This window comes from Petromyzon marinus, chromosome 59, assembly GCF_048934315.1.
Source record: "Petromyzon marinus isolate PM22_M1 ecotype Great Lakes invasive population chromosome 59, UKy_Petmar_22M1.pri1.0, whole genome shotgun sequence".
Classification (NCBI taxonomy): Eukaryota; Metazoa; Chordata; class Hyperoartia; order Petromyzontiformes; family Petromyzontidae; genus Petromyzon; species Petromyzon marinus.
Genome location: NC_133725.1, coordinates 19287087 through 19309052, shown reverse-complemented (window position 1 = coordinate 19309052; position 21966 = coordinate 19287087).

The following is a 21966-nucleotide window of genomic DNA, read 5'->3' as shown; positions in this document are numbered from 1 at the left end:
TCTGGAAGGAAACGTCGCAGAACCATCATGGTGGTACTCTTACTGCCCGGCTCGTCGAGCGGAATCCAAATATATGAGTGGTTCAGCTATGGGATATGAAATGAACGAGCGACTAATAAAACAACATGTATTATGGGGTGAATGCTTTTTGCTATTCACAAAATAAAACAAAAGCATATCATGCAAATATCTGAATTTTCACAGCACAGCAAAATCAGTTGCACCATTCAATTCCGCTCGTCCAGACGGGGAGAATTCAATCACATTCATTCGATGCGACGTTTCTTATGGGATTTAATGAGCGACAACATTTTGACCCTAAACCGAGAGGATTCTGGGATTTTTGTGGTTTTTTGGTAATAACTCTGGAAGGACACGTCGCAGACCCATCAAGGTGGTAATCGTACTGCTCACCTCGTCGAGAGGAATCCAAATATATGAATTCTTAAGCTATGGGATATGAAATGGACGAGCGACCAATAAAACAACATGTATTATGGGGTTGAATGCTTTTTGCTATTCACAAAATAAAACAAAAGCAGTAATGCAAATATCTGAATTTTCACAGCACAGCAAAATCAGTTGCACCATTCAATTCCGCTCGTCCAGACGGGGAGAATTCAATCACATTCATTCGATGTGACGTGTCTTGTGGGATTTAATGAGCGACAACATTTTGACCCCAAACCGAGAGGATTCTGGGATGTTTGTGGTTTTTTGGTAATAACTCTGGAAGGAAACGTCGCAGACCCATCAAGGTGGTACTCGTACTGCTCGCCTCGTCGAGAGGAATCCAAATATATGAATGCTTAAGCTATGGGATATGAAATGAACGAGCGACCAATAAAACAACATGTATTATGGGGTTGAATGCTTTTTGCTATTCACAAAATAAAACAAAAGCAGTCATGCAAATATCTGAATTTTCACAGCACAGCAAAATCAGTTGCACCATTCAATTCCGCTCGTCCAGACGGGGAGAATTCAATCACATTCATTCGATGCGACGTTTCTTATGGGATTTAATGAGCGACAACATTTTGACCCCAAACCGAGAGGATTCTGGGATGTTTGTGGTTTTTTGGTAATAACTCTGGAAGGAAACGTCGCAGACCCATCAAGGTGGTACTCGTACTGCTCGGCTCGTCGAGAGAAATGCAAATATATGAATGGTTAAGCTATGTGATATGAAATGAACGAGCGACCAATAAAACAACATGTATTATGGGGTTGAATGCTTTTTGCTATTCACAAAATAAAACAAAAGCAGTCATGCAAATATCTGAATTTTCACAGCACAGCAAAATCAGTTGCACCATTCAATTCCGCTCGTCCAGACGGGGATAATTCAATCAGATTTATTCGATGCGACGTTTCTTATGGGATTTAATAAGCGACAACAGTTTGACCCCAAACCGAGAGGATTCTGGGAAGTTTGTGGTTTTTTGGTAATAACTCTGGAAGGAAACGTCGCAGACCCATCAAGGTGTTACTCGTACTGCTCGCCTCGTCGAGAGGAATCCAAATATATGAATGCTTAAGCTATGGGATATGAAATGGACGAGCGACCAATAAAACAGCATGTATTATGGGGTTGAATGCTTTTTGCTATTCACAAAATAAAACAAAAGCAGTCATGCAAATATCTGAATTTTCACAGCACAGCAAAATCAGTTGCACCATTCAATTCCGCTCGTCCAGACGGGGAAAATTCAATCACATTCATTCGATGCGACGTTTCTTATGGGATTTAATGAGCGACAACATTTTGACCCTAAACCGAGAGGATTCTGGGATTTTTGTGGTTTTTTGTTAATAACTCTGGAAGGACACGTCGCAGACCCATCAAGGTGGTAATCGTACTGCTCACCTCGTCGAGAGGAATCCAAATATATGAATGCTTAAGCTATGGGATATGAAATGGACGAGCGACCAATAAAACAACATGTATTATGGGGTTGAATGCTTTTTGCTATTCACAAAATAAAACAAAAGAAGTCATGCAAATATCTGAATTTTCACAGCACAGCAAAATCAGTTGCACCATTCAATTCCGCTCGTCCAGACGGGGAGAATTCAATCACATTCATTCGATGTGACGTGTCTTGTGGGATTTAATGAGCGACAACATTTTGACCCCAAACCGAGAGGATTCTGGGATGTTTGTGGTTTTTTGGTAATAACTCTGGAAGGAAACGTCGCAGACCCATCAAGGTGGTAATCGTACTGCTCGCCTCGTCGAGAGGAATCCAAATATATGAATGCTTAAGCTATGGGATATGAAATGGACGAGCGACCAATAAAACAACATGTATTATGGGGTTGAATGCCTTTTGCTATTCACAAAATAAAACAAAAGCAGTCATGCAAATATCTGAATTTTCACAGCACAGCAAAATCAGTTGCACCATTGAATTCCGCTCGTCCAGACGGGGAGAATTCAATCACATTCATTCGATGCGACGTTTCTTATGGGATTTAATGAGCGACAACATTTTGACCCCAAACCGAGAGGATTCTGGGATGTTTGTAGTTTTTTTGGTAATAACTCTGGAAGGAAACGTCGCAGACCCATCAAGGTTGTACTCGTACTGCTCGCCTCGTCGAGAGGAATCCAAATATGTGAATGGTTAAGCTATTGGATATGAAATGGACGAGCGACCAATAAAACAGCATGTATTATGGGGTTGAATGCTTTTTGCTATTCACAAAATAAAACAAAAGCAGTAATGCAAATATCTGAATTTTCACAGCACAGCAAAATCAGTTGCACCATTCAATTCCGCTCGTCCAGACGGGGAGAATTCAATCACATTCATTTGATGCGACGTTTCTTATGGGATTTAATGAGCGACAACATTTTGACCCCAAACCGAGAGGATTCTGGGATGTTTGTGTTTTTTTGGTAATAACTCTGGAAGGAAACGTCGCAGACCCATCAATGTGGTACTCGTACTGCTCGGCTCGTCGAGAGAAATGCAAATATATGAATGGTTAAGCTATGTGATATGAAATGAACGAGCGACCAATAAAACAACATGTATTATGGGGTTGAATGCTTTTTGCTATTCACAAAATAAAACAAAAGCAGTCATGCAAATATCTGAATTTTCACAGCACAGCAAAATCAGTTGCACCATTCAATTCCGCTCGTCCAGACGGGGAGAATTCAATCACATTCATTCGATGCGACGTGTCTTATGGGATTTAATGAGCGACAACATTTTGACCCCAAACTGAGAGGATTCTGGGATGTTTGTGTTTTTTTGGTAATAACTCTGGAAGGAAACGTCGCAGACCCATCAAGGTGGTACTCTTACTGCTCGCCTCGTCGAGAGGAATCCATATATATGAATGGTTAAGCTATGGGATATGAAATGGACGAGCGACCAATAAAACAGCATGTGTTATGGGGTTGAATGCGTTTTGCTATTCACAAAATAAAACAAATGCAGTCATGCAAATATCTGAATTTTCACAGCACAGCAAAATCAGTTGCACCATTCAATTCCGCTCGTCCAGACGGGGAGAATTCAATCACATTCATTCGATGCGACGTTTCTTATGGGATTTAATAAGCGACAACATTTTGACCCCAAACCGAGAGGATTCTGGGATGTTTGTGGTTTTTTGGTAATAACTCTGGAAGGAAACGTCGCAGAACCATCATGGTGGTACTCTTACTGCCCGGCTCGTCGAGCGGAATCCAAATATATGAGTGGTTCAGCTATGGGATATGAAATGAACGAGCGACTAATAAAACAACATGTATTATGGGGTGAATGCTTTTTGCTATTCACAAAATAAAACAAAAGCATATCATGCAAATATCTGAATTTTCACAGCACAGCAAAATCAGTTGCACCATTCAATTCCGCTCGTCCAGACGGGGAGAATTCAATCACATTCATTCGATGCGACGTTTCTTATGGGATTTAATGAGCGACAACATTTTGACCCTAAACCGAGAGGATTCTGGGATTTTTGTGGTTTTTTGGTAATAACTCTGGAAGGACACGTCGCAGACCCATCAAGGTGGTAATCGTACTGCTCACCTCGTCGAGAGGAATCCAAATATATGAATTCTTAAGCTATGGGATATGAAATGGACGAGCGACCAATAAAACAACATGTATTATGGGGTTGAATGCTTTTTGCTATTCACAAAATAAAACAAAAGAAGTCATGCAAATATCTGAATTTTCACAGCACAGCAAAATCAGTTGCACCATTCAATTCCGCTCGTCCAGACGGGGAGAATTCAATCACATTCATTCGATGTGACGTGTCTTGTGGGATTTAATGAGCGACAACATTTTGACCCCAAACCGAGAGGATTCTGGGATGTTTGTGGTTTTTTGGTAATAACTCTGGAAGGAAACGTCGCAGACCCATCAAGGTGGTACTCGTACTGCTCGCCTCGTCGAGAGGAATCCAAATATATGAATGCTTAAGCTATGGGATATGAAATGGACGAGCGACCAATAAAACAACATGTATTATGGGGTTGAATGCTTTTTGCTATTCACAAAATAAAACAAAAGCAGTCATGCAAATATCTGAATTTTCACAGCACAGCAAAATCAGTTGCACCATTCAATTCCGCTCGTCCAGACGGGGAGAATTCAATCACATTCATTCGATGCGACGTTTCTTATGGGATTTAATGAGCGACAACATTTTGACCCCAAACCGAGAGGATTCTGGGATGTTTGTAGTTTTTTGGTAATAACTCTGGAAGGAAACGTCGCAGACCCATCAAGGTTGTACTCGTACTGCTCGCCTCGTCGAGAGGAATCCAAATATGTGAATGGTTAAGCTATTGGATATGAAATGGACGAGCGACCAATAAAACAGCATGTATTATGGGGTTGAATGCTTTTTGCTATTCACAAAATAAAACAAAAGCAGTAATGCAAATATCTGAATTTTCACAGCACAGCAAAATCAGTTGCACCATTCAATTCCGCTCGTCCAGACGGGGAGAATTCAATCACATTCATTTGATGCGACGTTTCTTATGGGATTTAATGAGCGACAACATTTTGACCCCAAACCGAGAGGATTCTGGGATGTTTGTGTTTTTTTGGTAATAACTCTGGAAGGAAACGTCGCAGACCCATCAATGTGGTACTCGTACTGCTCGGCTCGTCGAGAGAAATGCAAATATATGAATGGTTAAGCTATGTGATATGAAATGAACGAGCGACCAATAAAACAACATGTATTATGGGGTTGAATGCTTTTTGCTATTCACAAAATAAAACAAAAGCAGTCATGCAAATATCTGAATTTTCACAGCACAGCAAAATCAGTTGCACCATTCAATTCCGCTCGTCCAGACGGGGAGAATTCAATCACATTCATTCGATGCGACGTGTCTTATGGGATTTAATGAGCGACAACATTTTGACCCCAAACTGAGAGGATTCTGGGATGTTTGTGTTTTTTTGGTAATAACTCTGGAAGGAAACGTCGCAGACCCATCAAGGTGGTACTCTTACTGCTCGCCTCGTCGAGAGGAATCCATATATATGAATGGTTAAGCTATGGGATATGAAATGGACGAGCGACCAATAAAACAGCATGTGTTATGGGGTTGAATGCGTTTTGCTATTCACAAAATAAAACAAATGCAGTCATGCAAATATCTGAATTTTCACAGCACAGCAAAATCAGTTGCACCATTCAATTCCGCTCGTCCAGACGGGGAGAATTCAATCACATTCATTCGATGCGACGTTTCTTATGGGATTTAATAAGCGACAACATTTTGACCCCAAACCGAGAGGATTCTGGGATGTTTGTGGTTTTTTGGTAATAACTCTGGAAGGAAACGTCGCAGAACCATCATGGTGGTACTCTTACTGCCCGGCTCGTCGAGCGGAATCCAAATATATGAGTGGTTCAGCTATGGGATATGAAATGAACGAGCGACTAATAAAACAACATGTATTATGGGGTGAATGCTTTTTGCTATTCACAAAATAAAACAAAAGCATATCATGCAAATATCTGAATTTTCACAGCACAGCAAAATCAGTTGCACCATTCAATTCCGCTCGTCCAGACGGGGAGAATTCAATCACATTCATTCGATGCGACGTTTCTTATGGGATTTAATGAGCGACAACATTTTGACCCTAAACCGAGAGGATTCTGGGATTTTTGTGGTTTTTTGGTAATAACTCTGGAAGGACACGTCGCAGACCCATCAAGGTGGTAATCGTACTGCTCACCTCGTCGAGAGGAATCCAAATATATGAATTCTTAAGCTATGGGATATGAAATGGACGAGCGACCAATAAAACAACATGTATTATGGGGTTGAATGCTTTTTGCTATTCACAAAATAAAACAAAAGAAGTCATGCAAATATCTGAATTTTCACAGCACAGCAAAATCAGTTGCACCATTCAATTCCGCTCGTCCAGACGGGGAGAATTCAATCACATTCATTCGATGCGACGTTTCTTATGGGATTTAATAAGCGACAACATTTTGACCCCAAACCGAGAGGATTCTGGGATGTTTGTGGTTTTTTGGTAATAACTCTGGAAGGAAACGTCGCAGACCCATCAAGGTGGTACTCGTACTGCTCGGCTCGTCGAGAGAAATGCAAATATATGAATGGTTAAGCTATGTGATATGAAATGAACGAGCGACCAATAAAACAACATGTATTATGGGGTTGAATGCTTTTTGCTATTCACAAAATAAAACAAAAGCAGTCATGCAAATATCTGAATTTTCACAGCACAGCAAAATCAGTTGCACCATTCAATTCCGCTCGTCCAGACGGGGATAATTCAATCACATTTATTCGATGCGACGTTTCTTATGGGATTTAATAAGCGACAACAGTTTGACCCCAAACCGAGAGGATACTGGGAAGTTTGTGGTTTTTTGGTAATAACTTTGGAAGGAAACGTCGCAGACCCATCAAGGTGTTACTCGTACTGCTCGCCTCGTCGAGAGGAATCCAAATATATGAATGCTTAAGCTATGGGATATGAAATGGACGAGCGACTAATAAAACAACATGTATTATGGGGTGAATGCTTTTTGCTATTCACAAAATAAAAAAAAAGCAGTCATGCAAATATCTGAATTTTCACAGCACAGCAAAATCAGTTGCACCATTCAATTCCGCTCGTCCAGACGGGGAGAATTCAATCACATTCATTCGATGCGACGTTTCTTATGGGATTTAATGAGCGACAACATTTTGACCCTAAACCGAGAGGATTCTGGGATTTTTGTGGTTTTTTGGTAATAACTCTGGAAGGACACGTCGCAGACCCATCAAGGTGGTAATCGTACTGCTCACCTCGTCGAGAGGAATCCAAATATATGAATGCTTAAGCTATGGGATATGAAATGGACGAGCGACCAATAAAACAGCATGTATTATGGGGTTGAATGCTTTTTGCTATTCACAAAATAAAACAAAAGCAGTAATGCAAATATCTGAATTTTCACAGCACAGCAAAATCAGTTGCACCATTCAATTCCGCTCGTCCAGACGGGGAGAATTCAATCACATTCATTCGATGCGACGTTTCTTATTGGATTTAATGAGCGACAACATTTTGACCCCAAACCGAGAGGATTCTGGGATGTTTGTGGTTTTTTGGTAATAACTCTGGAAGGAAACGTCGCAGACCCATCAAGGTGGTAATCGTACTGCTCGCCTCGTCGAGAGGAATCCAAATATATGAATGCTTAAGCTATGGGATATGAAATGGACGAGCGACCAATAAAACAACATGTATTATGGGGTTGAATGCTTTTTGCTATTCACAAATTAAAACAAAAGCAGTCATGCAAATATCTGAATTTTCACAGCAGAGCAAAATCAGTTGCACCATTCAATTCCGCTCGTCCAGACGGGGAGAATTCAATCACATTCATTCGATGCGACGTTTCTTATTGGATTTAATGAGCGACAACATTTTGACCCCAAACCGAGAGGATTCTGGGATGTTTGTGGTTTTTTGGTAATAACTCTGGAAGGAAACGTCGCAGACCCATCAAGGTGGTAATCGTACTGCTCGCCTCGTCGAGAGGAATCCAAATATATGAATGCTTAAGCTATGGGATATGAAATGGACGAGCGACCAATAAAACAACATGTATTATGGGGTTGAATGCCTTTTGCTATTCACAAAATAAAACAAAAGCAGTCATGCAAATATCTGAATTTTCACAGCACAGCAAAATCAGTTGCACCATTCAATTCCGCTCGTCCAGACGGGGAGAATTCAATCACATTCATTCGATGCGACGTTTCTTATGGGATTTAATAAGTGACAACATTTTGACCCCAAACCGAGAGGATTCTGGGATGTTTGTGGTTTTTTGGTAATAACTCTGGAAGGAAACGTCGCAGAACCATCATGGTGGTACTCGTACTGCCCGGCTCGTCGATCGGAATCCAAATATATGAGTGGTTCAGCTATGGGATATGAAATGAACGAGCGACTAATAAAACAACATGTATTATGGGGTGAATGCTTTTTGCTATTCACAAAATAAAAAAAAAGCATATCATGCAAATATCTGAATTTTCACAGCACAGCAAAATCAGTTGCACCATTCAATTCCGCTCGTCCAGACGGGGAGAATTCAATCACATTCATTCGATGCGACGTTTCTTATGGGATTTAATGAGCGACAACATTTTGACCCTAAACCGAGAGGATTCTGGGATTTTTGTGGTTTTTTGGTAATAACTCTGGAAGGACACGTCGCAGACCCATCAAGGTGGTAATCGTACTGCTCACCTCGTCGAGAGGAATCCAAATATATGAATGCTTAAGCTATGGGATATGAAATGGACGAGCGACCAATAAAACAACATGTATTATGGGGTTGAATGCTTTTTGCTATTCACAAAATAAAACAAAAGAAGTCATGCAAATATCTGAATTTTCACAGCACAGCAAAATCAGTTGCACCATTCAATTCCGCTCGTCCAGACGGGGAGAATTCAATCACATTCATTCGATGCGACGTTTCTTATTGGATTTAATGAGCGACAACATTTTGACCCCAAACCGAGAGGATTCTGGGATGTTTGTGGTTTTTTGGTAATAACTCTGGAAGGAAACGTCGCAGACCCATCAAGGTGGTAATCGTACTGCTCGCCTCGTCGAGAGGAATCCAAATATATGAATGCTTAAGCTATGGGATATGAAATGGACGAGCGACCAATAAAACAACATGTATTATGGGGTTGAATGCCTTTTGCTATTCACAAAATAAAACAAAAGCAGTCATGCAAATATCTGAATTTTCACAGCACAGCAAAATCAGTTGCACCATTCAATTCCGCTCGTCCAGACGGGGAGAATTCAATCACATTCATTCGATGCGACGTTTCTTATGGGATTTAATGAGCGACAACATTTTGACCCCAAACCGAGAGGATTCTGGGATGTTTGTGGTTTTTTGGTAATAACTCTGGAAGGAAACGTCGCAGACCCATCAAGGTTGTACTCGTACTGCTCGCCTCGTCGAGAGGAATCCAAATATGTGAATGATTAAGCTATTGGATATGAAATGGACGAGCGACCAATAAAACAGCATGTATTATGGGGTTGAATGCTTTTTGCTATTCACAAAATAAAACAAAAGCAGTAATGCAAATATCTGAATTTTCACAGCACAGCAAAATCAGTTGCACCATTCAATTCCGCTCGTCCAGACGGGGAGAATTCAATCACATTCATTCGATGCGACGTTTCTTATGGGATTTAATGAGCGACAACATTTTGACCCCAAACCGAGAGGATTCTGGGATGTTTGTGTTTTTTTGGTAATAACTCTGGAAGGAAACGTCGCAGACCCATCAAGGTGGTACTCGTACTGCTCGGCTCGTCGAGATAAATCCAAATATATGAATGTTTAAGCTATGTGATATGAAATGAACGAGCGACCAATAAAACAACATGTATTATGGGGTTGAATGCTTTTTGCTATTCACAAAATAAAACAAAAGCAGTCATGCAAATATTTGAATTTTCACAGCACAGCAAAATCAGTTGCACCATTCAATTCCGCTCGTCCAGACGGGGATAATTCAATCACATTTATTCGATGCGACGTTTCTTATGGGATTTAATAAGCGACAACAGTTTGACCCCAAACCGAGAGGATTCTGGGATGTTTGTGGTTTTTTGGTAATAACTCTGGAAGGAAACGTCGCAGACCCATCACGGTGGTACTCGTACTGCTCGCCTCGTCGAGAGGAATCCAAATATATGAATGCTTAGGCTATGGGATATGAAATGGACGAGCCACCAATAAAACAGCATGTATTATGGGGTTGAATGATTTTTGCTATTCACAAAATAAAACAAAAGCAGTCATGCAAATATCTGAATTTTCACAGCACAGCAAAATCAGTTGCACCATTCAATTCCGCTCGTCCAGACGGGGAAAATTCAATCACATTCATTCGATGCGACGTTTCTTATGGGATTTAATGAGCGACAACATTTTGACCCTAAACCGAGAGGATTCTGGGATTTTTGTGGTTTTTTGGTAATAACTCTGGAAGGACACGTCGCAGACCCATCAAGGTGGTAATCGTACTGCACACCTCGTCGAGAGGAATCCAAATATATGAATGCTTAAGCTATGGGATATGAAATGGACGAACGACCAATAAAACAACATGTATTATGGGGTTGAATGCTTTTTGCTATTCACAAAATAAAACAAAAGAAGTCATGCAAATATCTGAATTTTCACAGCACAGCAAAATCAGTTGCACCATTCAATTCCGCTCGTCCAGACGGGGAGAATTCAATCACATTCATTCGATGCGACGTTTCTTATTGGATTTAATGAGCGACAACATTTTGACCCCAAACCGAGAGGATTCTGGGATGTTTGTGGTTTTTTGGTAATAACTCTGGAAGGAAACGTCGCAGACCCATCAAGGTGGTAATCGTACTGCTCGCCTCGTCGAGAGGAATCCAAATATATGAATGCTTAAGCTATGGGATATGAAATGGACGAGCGACCAATAAAACAACATGTATTATGGGGTTGAATGCCTTTTGCTATTCACAAAATAAAACAAAAGCAGTCATGCAAATATCTGAATTTTCACAGCACAGCAAAATCAGTTGCACCATTCAATTCCGCTCGTCCAGACGGGGAGAATTCAATCACATTCATTCGATGCGACGTTTCTTATGGGATTTAATGAGCGACAACATTTTGACCCCAAACCGAGAGGATTCTGGGATGTTTGTGGTTTTTTGGTAATAACTCTGGAAGGAAACGTCGCAGACCCATCAAGGTTGTACTCGTACTGCTCGCCTCGTCGAGAGGAATCCAAATATGTGAATGGTTAAGCTATTGGATATGAAATGGACGAGCGACCAATAAAACAGCATGTATTATGGGGTTGAATGCTTTTTGCTATTCACAAAATAAAACAAAAGCAGTAATGCAAATATCTGAATTTTCACAGCACAGCAAAATCAGTTGCACCATTCAATTCCGCTCGTCCAGACGGGGAGAATTCAATCACATTCATTCGATGCGACGTTTCTTATGGGATTTAATGAGCGACAACATTTTGACCCCAAACCGAGAGGATTCTGGGATGTTTGTGTTTTTTTGGTAATAACTCTGGAAGGAAACGTCGCAGACCCATCAAGGTGGTACTCGTACTGCTCGGCTCGTCGAGATAAATCCAAATATATGAATGTTTAAGCTATGTGATATGAAATGAACGAGCGACAAATAAAACAACATGTATTATGGGGTTGAATGCTTTTTGCTATTCACAAAATAAAACAAAAGCAGTCATGCAAATATTTGAATTTTCACAGCACAGCAAAATCAGTTGCACCATTCAATTCCGCTCGTCCAGACGGGGAGAATTCAATCACATTCATTCGATGCGACGTTTCTTATTGGATTTAATGAGCGACAACATTTTGACCCCAAACCGAGAGGATTCTGGGATGTTTGTGGTTTTTTGGTAATAACTCTGGAAGGAAACGTCGCAGACCCATCAAGGTGGTAATCGTACTGGTCGCCTCGTCGAGAGGAATCCAAATATATGAATGCTTAAGCTATGGGATATGAAATGGACGAGCGACCAATAAAACAACATGTATTATGGGGTTGAATGCCTTTTGCTATTCACAAAATAAAACAAAAGCAGTCATGCAAATATCTGAATTTTCACAGCACAGCAAAATCAGTTGCACCATTCAATTCCGCTCGTCCAGACGGGGAGAATTCAATCACATTCATTCGATGCGACGTTTCTTATGGGATTTAATGAGCGACAACATTTTGACCCCAAACCGAGAGGATTCTGGGATGTTTGTGGTTTTTTGGTAATAACTCTGGAAGGAAACGTCGCAGACCCATCAAGGTTGTACTCGTACTGCTCGCCTCGTCGAGAGGAATCCAAATATGTGAATGGTTAAGCTATTGGATATGAAATGGACGAGCGACCAATAAAACAGCATGTATTATGGGGTTGAATGCTTTTTGCTATTCACAAAATAAAACAAAAGCAGTAATGCAAATATCTGAATTTTCACAGCACAGCAAAATCAGTTGCACCATTCAATTCCGCTCGTCCAGACGGGGAGAATTCAATCACATTCATTCGATGCGACGTTTCTTATGGGATTTAATGAGCGACAACATTTTGACCCCAAACCGAGAGGATTCTGGGATGTTTGTGGTTTTTTGGTAATAACTCTGGAAGGAAACGTCGCAGACCCATCAAGGTTGTACTCGTACTGCTCGCCTCGTCGAGAGGAATCCAAATATGTGAATGGTTAAGCTATTGGATATGAAATGGACGAGCGACCAATAAAACAGCATGTATTATGGGGTTGAATGCTTTTTGCTATTCACAAAATAAAACAAAAGCAGTAATGCAAATATCTGAATTTTCACAGCACAGCAAAATCAGTTGCACCATTCAATTCCGCTCGTCCAGACGGGGAGAATTCAATCACATTCATTCGATGCGACGTTTCTTATGGGATTTAATGAGCGACAACATTTTGACCCCAAACCGAGAGGATTCTGGGATGTTTGTGTTTTTTTGGTAATAACTCTGGAAGGAAACGTCGCAGACCCATCAAGGTGGTACTCGTACTGCTCGGCTCGTCGAGATAAATCCAAATATATGAATGTTTAAGCTATGTGATATGAAATGAACGAGCGACAAATAAAACAACATGTATTATGGGGTTGAATGCTTTTTGCTATTCACAAAATAAAACAAAAGCAGTCATGCAAATATTTGAATTTTCACAGCACAGCAAAATCAGTTGCACCATTCAATTCCGCTCGTCCAGACGGGGAGAATTCAATCACATTCATTCGATGCGACGTTTCTTATTGGATTTAATGAGCGACAACATTTTGACCCCAAACCGAGAGGATTCTGGGATGTTTGTGGTTTTTTGGTAATAACTCTGGAAGGAAACGTCGCAGACCCATCAAGGTGGTAATCGTACTGGTCGCCTCGTCGAGAGGAATCCAAATATATGAATGCTTAAGCTATGGGATATGAAATGGACGAGCGACCAATAAAACAACATGTATTATGGGGTTGAATGCCTTTTGCTATTCACAAAATAAAACAAAAGCAGTCATGCAAATATCTGAATTTTCACAGCACAGCAAAATCAGTTGCACCATTCAATTCCGCTCGTCCAGACGGGGAGAATTCAATCACATTCATTCGATGCGACGTTTCTTATGGGATTTAATGAGCGACAACATTTTGACCCCAAACCGAGAGGATTCTGGGATGTTTGTGGTTTTTTGGTAATAACTCTGGAAGGAAACGTCGCAGACCCATCAAGGTTGTACTCGTACTGCTCGCCTCGTCGAGAGGAATCCAAATATGTGAATGGTTAAGCTATTGGATATGAAATGGACGAGCGACCAATAAAACAGCATGTATTATGGGGTTGAATGCTTTTTGCTATTCACAAAATAAAACAAAAGCAGTAATGCAAATATCTGAATTTTCACAGCACAGCAAAATCAGTTGCACCATTCAATTCCGCTCGTCCAGACGGGGAGAATTCAATCACATTCATTCGATGCGACGTTTCTTATGGGATTTAATGAGCGACAACATTTTGACCCCAAACCGAGAGGATTCTGGGATGTTTGTGGTTTTTTGGTAATAACTCTGGAAGGAAACGTCGCAGACCCATCAAGGTTGTACTCGTACTGCTCGCCTCGTCGAGAGGAATCCAAATATGTGAATGGTTAAGCTATTGGATATGAAATGGACGAGCGACCAATAAAACAGCATGTATTATGGGGTTGAATGCTTTTTGCTATTCACAAAATAAAACAAAAGCAGTAATGCAAATATCTGAATTTTCACAGCACAGCAAAATCAGTTGCACCATTCAATTCCGCTCGTCCAGACGGGGAGAATTCAATCACATTCATTCGATGCGACGTTTCTTATGGGATTTAATGAGCGACAACATTTTGACCCCAAACCGAGAGGATTCTGGGATGTTTGTGTTTTTTTGGTAATAACTCTGGAAGGAAACGTCGCAGACCCATCAAGGTGGTACTCGTACTGCTCGGCTCGTCGAGATAAATCCAAATATATGAATGTTTAAGCTATGTGATATGAAATGAACGAGCGACCAATAAAACAACATGTATTATGGGGTTGAATGCTTTTTGCTATTCACAAAATAAAACAAAAGCAGTCATGCAAATATTTGAATTTTCACAGCACAGCAAAATCAGTTGCACCATTCAATTCCGCTCGTCCAGACGGGGATAATTCAATCACATTTATTCGATGCGACGTTTCTTATGGGATTTAATAAGCGACAACAGTTTGACCCCAAACCGAGAGGATTCTGGGATGTTTGTGGTTTTTTGGTAATAACTCTGGAAGGAAACGTCGCAGACCCATCAAGGTGGCACTCGTACTGCTCGCCTCGTCGAGAGGAATCCAAATATATGAATGCTTAGGCTATGGGATATGAAATGGACGAACGACCAATAAAACAACATGTATTATGGGGTTGAATGCTTTTTGCTATTCACAAAATAAAACAAAAGAAGTCATGCAAATATCTGAATTTTCACAGCACAGCAAAATCAGTTGCACCATTCAATTCCGCTCGTCCAGACGGGGAGAATTCAATCACATTCATTCGATGCGACGTTTCTTATTGGATTTAATGAGCGACAACATTTTGACCCCAAACCGAGAGGATTCTGGGATGTTTGTGGTTTTTTGGTAATAACTCTGGAAGGAAACGTCGCAGACCCATCAAGGTGGTAATCGTACTGCTCGCCTCGTCGAGAGGAATCCAAATATATGAATGCTTAAGCTATGGGATATGAAATGGACGAGCGACCAATAAAACAACATGTATTATGGGGTTGAATGCCTTTTGCTATTCACAAAATAAAACAAAAGCAGTCATGCAAATATCTGAATTTTCACAGCACAGCAAAATCAGTTGCACCATTCAATTCCGCTCGTCCAAACGGGGAGAATTCAATCACATTCATTCGATGCGACGTTTCTTATGGGATTTAATGAGCGACAACATTTTGACCCCAAACCGAGAGGATTCTGGGATGTTTGTGGTTTTTTGGTAATAACTCTGGAAGGAAACGTCGCAGACCCATCAAGGTTGTACTCGTACTGCTCGCCTCGTCGAGAGGAATCCAAATATGTGAATGGTTAAGCTATTGGGTATGAAATGGACGAGCGACCAATAAAACAGCATGTATTATGGGGTTGAATGCTTTTTGCTATTCACAAAATAAAACAAAAGCAGTAATGCAAATATCTGAATTTTCACAGCACAGCAAAATCAGTTGCACCATTCAATTCCGCTCGTCCAGACGGGGAGAATTCAATCACATTCATTCGATGCGACGTTTCTTATGGGATTTAATGAGCGACAACATTTTGACCCCAAACCGAGAGGATTCTGGGATGTTTGTGTTTTTTTGGTAATAACTCTGGAAGGAAACGTCGCAGACCCATCAAGGTGGTACTCGTACTGCTCGGCTCGTCGAGATAAATCCAAATATATGAATGTTTAAGCTATGTGATATGAAATGAACGAGCGACCAATAAAACAACATGTATTATGGGGTTGAATGCTTTTTGCTATTCACAAAATAAAACAAAAGCAGTCATGCAAATATTTGAATTTTCACAGCACAGCAAAATCAGTTGCACCATTCAATTCCGCTCGTCCAGACGGGGATAATTCAATCACATTTATTCGATGCGACGTTTTTTATGGGATTTAATAAGCGACAACAGTTTGACCCCAAACCGAGAGGATTCTGGGATGTTTGTGGTTTTTTGGTAATAACTCTGGAAGGAAACGTCGCAGACCCATCAAGGTGGCACTCGTACTGCTCGCCTCGTCGAGAGGAATCCAAATATATGAATGCTTAGGCTATGGGATATGAAATGGACGAACGACCAATAAAACAACATGTATTATGGGGTTGAATGCTTTTTGCTATTCACAAAATAAAACAAAAGAAGTCATGCAAATATCTGAATTTTCACAGCACAGCAAAATCAGTTGCACCATTCAATTCCGCTCGTCCAGACGGGGAGAATTCAATCACATTCATTCGATGCGACGTTTCTTATTGGATTTAATGAGCGACAACATTTTGACCCCAAACCGAGAGGATTCTGGGATGTTTGTGGTTTTTTGGTAATAACTCTGGAAGGAAACGTCGCAGACCCATCAAGGTGGTAATCGTACTGCTCGCCTCGTCGAGAGGAATCCAAATATATGAATGCTTAAGCTATGGGATATGAAATGGACGAGCGACCAATAAAACAACATGTATTATGGGGTTGAATGCCTTTTGCTATTCACAAAATAAAACAAAAGCAGTCATGCAAATATCTGAATTTTCACAGCACAGCAAAATCAGTTGCACCATTCAATTCCGCTCGTCCAGACGGGGAGAATTCAATCACATTCATTCGATGCGACGTTTCTTGTGGGATTTAATGAGCGACAACATTTTGACCCCAAACCGAGAGAATTCTGGGATGTTTGTGGTTTTTTGGTAATTACTCTGGAAGGAAACGTCGCAGACCCATCAAGGTGGCACTCGTACTGCTCGCCTCGTCGAGAGGAATCCAAATATATGAATGCTTAGGCTATGGGATATGAAATGGACGAACGACCAATAAAACAACATGTATTATGGGGTTGAATGCTTTTTGCTATTCACAAAATAAAACAAAAGAAGTCATGCAAATATCTGAATTTTCACAGCACAGCAAAATCAGTTGCACCATTCAATTCCGCTCGTCCAGACGGGGAGAATTCAATCACATTCATTCGATGCGACGTTTCTTATTGGATTTAATGAGCGACAACATTTTGACCCCAAACCGAGAGGATTCTGGGATGTTTGTGGTTTTTTGGTAATAACTCTGGAAGGAAACGTCGCAGACCCATCAAGGTGGTAATCGTACTGCTCGCCTCGTCGAGAGGAATCCAAATATATGAATGCTTAAGCTATGGGATATGAAATGGACGAGCGACCAATAAAACAACATGTATTATGGGGTTGAATGCCTTTTGCTATTCACAAAATAAAACAAAAGCAGTCATGCAAATATCTGAATTTTCACAGCACAGCAAAATCAGTTGCACCATTCAATTCCGCTCGTCCAAACGGGGAGAATTCAATCACATTCATTCGATGCGACGTTTCTTATGGGATTTAATGAGCGACAACATTTTGACCCCAAACCGAGAGGATTCTGGGATGTTTGTGGTTTTTTGGTAATAACTCTGGAAGGAAACGTCGCAGACCCATCAAGGTTGTACTCGTACTGCTCGCCTCGTCGAGAGGAATCCAAATATGTGAATGGTTAAGCTATTGGGTATGAAATGGACGAGCGACCAATAAAACAGCATGTATTATGGGGTTGAATGCTTTTTGCTATTCACAAAATAAAACAAAAGCAGTAATGCAAATATCTGAATTTTCACAGCACAGCAAAATCAGTTGCACCATTCAATTCCGCTCGTCCAGACGGGGAGAATTCAATCACATTCATTCGATGCGACGTTTCTTATGGGATTTAATGAGCGACAACATTTTGACCCCAAACCGAGAGGATTCTGGGATGTTTGTGTTTTTTTGGTAATAACTCTGGAAGGAAACGTCGCAGACCCATCAAGGTGGTACTCGTACTGCTCGGCTCGTCGAGATAAATCCAAATATATGAATGTTTAAGCTATGTGATATGAAATGAACGAGCGACCAATAAAACAACATGTATTATGGGGTTGAATGCTTTTTGCTATTCACAAAATAAAACAAAAGCAGTCATGCAAATATTTGAATTTTCACAGCACAGCAAAATCAGTTGCACCATTCAATTCCGCTCGTCCAGACGGGGATAATTCAATCACATTTATTCGATGCGACGTTTTTTATGGGATTTAATAAGCGACAACAGTTTGACCCCAAACCGAGAGGATTCTGGGATGTTTGTGGTTTTTTGGTAATAACTCTGGAAGGAAACGTCGCAGACCCATCAAGGTGGCACTCGTACTGCTCGCCTCGTCGAGAGGAATCCAAATATATGAATGCTTAGGCTATGGGATATGAAATGGACGAACGACCAATAAAACAACATGTATTATGGGGTTGAATGCTTTTTGCTATTCACAAAATAAAACAAAAGAAGTCATGCAAATATCTGAATTTTCACAGCACAGCAAAATCAGTTGCACCATTCAATTCCGCTCGTCCAGACGGGGAGAATTCAATCACATTCATTCGATGCGACGTTTCTTATTGGATTTAATGAGCGACAACATTTTGACCCCAAACCGAGAGGATTCTGGGATGTTTGTGGTTTTTTGGTAATAACTCTGGAAGGAAACGTCGCAGACCCATCAAGGTGGTAATCGTACTGCTCGCCTCGTCGAGAGGAATCCAAATATATGAATGCTTAAGCTATGGGATATGAAATGGACGAGCGACCAATAAAACAACATGTATTATGGGGTTGAATGCCTTTTGCTATTCACAAAATAAAACAAAAGCAGTCATGCAAATATCTGAATTTTCACAGCACAGCAAAATCAGTTGCACCATTCAATTCCGCTCGTCCAGACGGGGAGAATTCAATCACATTCATTCGATGCGACGTTTCTTGTGGGATTTAATGAGCGACAACATTTTGACCCCAAACCGAGAGAATTCTGGGATGTTTGTGGTTTTTTGGTAATTACTCTGGAAGGAAACGTCGCAGACCCATCAAGGTGGTACTCGTACTGCTCGCCTCGTCGAGAAGAATCCAAATATATGAATGTTTAAGCTATGGGATATGAAATGGACGAGCGACCAATAAAACAACATGTATTATGGGGTTGAATTCTTTTTGCTATTCACAAAATAAAACAAAAGCAGTCATGCAAATATCTGAATTTTCACAGCACAGCAAAATCAGTTGCACCATTCAATTCCGCTCGTCCAGACGGGGAGAATTCAATCACATTCATTCGATGCGACGTTTCTTATGGGATTTAATGAGCGACAACATTTTGACAGCAAACCGAGAGGATTCTGGGATGTTTGTGGTTTTTTGGTAATAACTCTGGAAGGAAAAGTCGCAGACCCATCAAGGTGGTACTCGTACTGCTCGCCTCGTCGAGAAGAATCCAAATATATGAATGTTTAAGCTATGGAATATGAAATGGACGAGCGACCAATAAAACAACATGTATTATGGGGTTGAATGCTTTTTGTTATTCACAAAATAAAACAAAAGCAGTCATGCAAATATCTGAATTTTCACAGCACAGCAAAATCAGTTGCACCATTCAATTCTGCTCGTCCAGACGGGGAGAATTCAATCACATTCATTCGATGCGACGTTTCTTATGGGATTTAATGAGCGACAACATTTTGACCCCAAACCGAGAAGATTCTGGGATGTTTGTGTTTTTTTGGTAATAACTCTGGAAGGAAACATCGCAGACCCATCAAGGTGGTACTCGTACTGCTCGCCTCGTCGAGAGAAATCCAAATATATGAATGGTTAAGCTATGGGATATGAAATGGACGAGCGACCAATAAAACAACATGTATTATGGGGTTGAATGCTTTTTGCTATTCACAAAAATAAAACAAAAGCAGTCATGCAAATATCTGAATTTTCACAGCACAGCAAAATCAGTTGCACCATTCAACTCCGCTCGTCCAGACGGGGAGAATTCAATCACATTCATTCGATGCGACGTTTCTTATGGAATTTAATGAGCGACAACATTTTGACCCCAAATCGAGAGGATTCTGGGATGTTTGTGGTTTTTTGGTAATAACTCTGGAAGGAAACGTCGTAGACCCATCAAGGTGGTACTCGTACTGCTCGCCTCATCGAGAGGAATCCAAATACATGAGATGTTAAGCTATGGGATATGAAATGGACGAGCGACCAATAAAACAACATGTACTATGGGGTTGAATGCTTTTTGCTATTCACAAAATAAAACAAAAGCAGTCATGCAAATATCTGAATTTTCACAGCACAGCAAAATCAGTTGCACCATTCAATTCCGCTCGTCCAGACGGGGAGAATTCAATCACATTCATTTGATGCGACGTTTCTTGTGGGATTTAATGAGCGACAACATTTTGACCCCAAACCGAGAGGATTCTGGGATGTTTGTGTTTTTTTTAGTAATAACTCTGGAAGGAAACGTCGCAGACCCATCAAGGTGGTACTCGTACTGCTCGCCTCGTCGAGAGAAATCCAAATATGTGAATGGTTAAGCTATGGGATATGAAATGGACGAGCGACCAATAAAACAGCATGTATTATGGGGTTGAATGCTTTTTGCTATTCACAAAATAAAACAAAAGCAGTCATGCAAATATCTGAATTTTCACAGCACAGCAAAATCAGTTGCACCATTCAATTCCGCTCGTCCAGACGGGGAGAATTCAATCACATTAATTCGATGCGACGTTTCTTATGGGATTTAATGAGCGACAACATTTTGACAGCAAACCGAGAGGATTCTGGGATGTTTGTGGTTTTTTCGTAATAACTCTGGAAGGAAACGTCGGAAACCCATCAAGGTGGTACGCGTACTGCTCGCCTCGTCGAGAGGAATCCAAATATATGAGTTGTTAAGCTATGGGATATGAAATGGACGAACGACCAATAAAACAACATGTATTATGGGGTTGAATGCTTTTTGCTATTCACAAAATAAAACAAAAGCAGTCATGCAAATATCTGAATTTTCACAGCACAGCAAAATCAGTTGCACCATTCAATTGCGCTCGTCCAGACGGGGAGAATTCAATCACATTCATTCGATGCGACGTTTCTTATGGAATTTAATGAGCGACAACATTTTGACCCCAAATCGAGAGGATTCTGGGATGTTTGTGGTTTTTTGGTAATAACTCTGGAAGGAAACGTCGTAGACCCATCAAGGTGGTACTCGTACTGCTCGCCTCATCGAGAGGAATCCAAATACATGAGTTGTTAAGCTATGGGATATGAAATGGACGAGCGACCAATAAAACAACATGTACTATGGGGTTGAATGCTTTTTGCTATTCACAAAATAAAACAAAAGCAGTCATGCAAATATCTGAATTTTCACAGCACAGCAAAATCAGTTGCACCATTCAATTCCGCTCGTCCAGACGGGGATAATTCAATCACATTCATTTGATGCGACGTTTCTTGTGGGATTTAATGAGCGACAACATTTTGACCCCAAACCGAGAGGATTCTGGGATGTTTGCGTTTTTTTAGTAATAACACTGGAAGGAAACGTCGCAGACCCATCAAGGTGGTACTCATACTGCTCGCCTCGTCGAGAAGAATCCAAATATATGAATGTTTAAGCTATGGGATATGAAATGGACGAGCGACCAATAAAACAA